Here is a 1,440-nt window from a genome sequence, read left to right as displayed (position 1 = left end):
TATCATCCGAATTCTTTTTTAATAATCGGTTTCGATTATTTCAATAATCGGATGATCGATTATTTTTCATTCGAATGATCCCATCACTACATCTCAGCATCTCACATCAGTAAGGTTGCAGTACCCAGCGCTCCCCACCTACGAACCGAATTTACGAACTCGAACGAAGCTAATTCCCTATGTAGCCCCCATGTACGGTGAAAGCACGATATATATTTTATGCCTATACATACTTACATATTATTCTCCAAACGTAATTACTAGCAAGTTTCTATATATTTTAGTAATTAGGCAGGTTTTTTTTAAGTTAATACGACTCGCCAAAGTAAAAAAATAATTCAGGTTAGACATATATTTTTACTGAAAATGGCAGTTAATTTACATTATCAGATTGTTAATGTGAAAATATAAACATTAGACTGTTGACTATTCCATGTTATACGTTTTTAAGGTCACTTTTAAAGAAGAAACTACATGTTTTAAAAATCGTATTTCTGCTTTTATAATGAAGGAATAGTAATTATAAGATTGTTTAAGCTTATTAACTAAAAATTATTACCTACTTAATAAAAAAATTATTATTGTCCTCGATAATAATCTATCAATGATTAATAAAATCGTCAATTTCTCTTTCCATTTAAGATTGTATGTATGTTATAGGTACACAAATTGGAGCCGTTCCTGAAAAATCGGATTCGGAATATTGGTCGACCACGGCCGTTACTTGAAGACGGCCATCGTCGAGCGTAAATTAGAGTTCTGTTCGTCGTTCGGTTACAAAATACACTTTCAAGCGTTGGCCGCTAGAGCACCGGCATTTGCCGGGGTCCCGTTACGTTGACTCATGCTGGGCGATATTTTTTGTATAAAATCGCCTCCTTAAAGATCTATACAGGGTGATTCACAACTTATCCAAAAAAATTTGGGAATAGATGCGGCATGAGAAGTGTGTGTGTGTCAATATCGTAAAAAAAAATTTCGTAAAATCATAGTTTCCGAGAAAAAAATTATTGAAGTTGTACATTCAACGACTACATAGCTGGACAACTGTAGTCTCTAGCGTCATTTGCAATGCGCGTGGAGAGCCACGTGGCCTCAGCAACTCCGAATACTGAAATCGGATTTTGCAATCGTCGTTGCAATAGTATTTACCTGTTATCTGTGGTGTTTACAATAGTTTTTTTAGTAGTTAGTGTCAAAAATGGGTAGTTAGTGTCAAAAATGGTTTGCGTGTATAGCAACTCGGAGTTGATGGATATCGTTTTAATTTATGGTGAAGCATTTGTGTTATGGTGAAGCAAGACAACATTTGTGTTAGTTCGTAGAAACTGAGTAAGACGGACCCAAATGTGTTTACACGTTGGTGGATAAAATTTTGAACAATTGTTGTAACATCGGGTATGTCAAATGATTTTATTATTTAAAAACACAAATTAATTT

The sequence above is a fragment of the Anoplophora glabripennis genome, unplaced genomic scaffold, assembly GCF_000390285.2.
Source record: "Anoplophora glabripennis isolate ALB-LARVAE unplaced genomic scaffold, Agla_2.0 scaffold1282, whole genome shotgun sequence".
Taxonomy (NCBI): domain Eukaryota; kingdom Metazoa; phylum Arthropoda; class Insecta; order Coleoptera; family Cerambycidae; genus Anoplophora; species Anoplophora glabripennis.
This window is presented reverse-complemented; position numbering follows the sequence as displayed.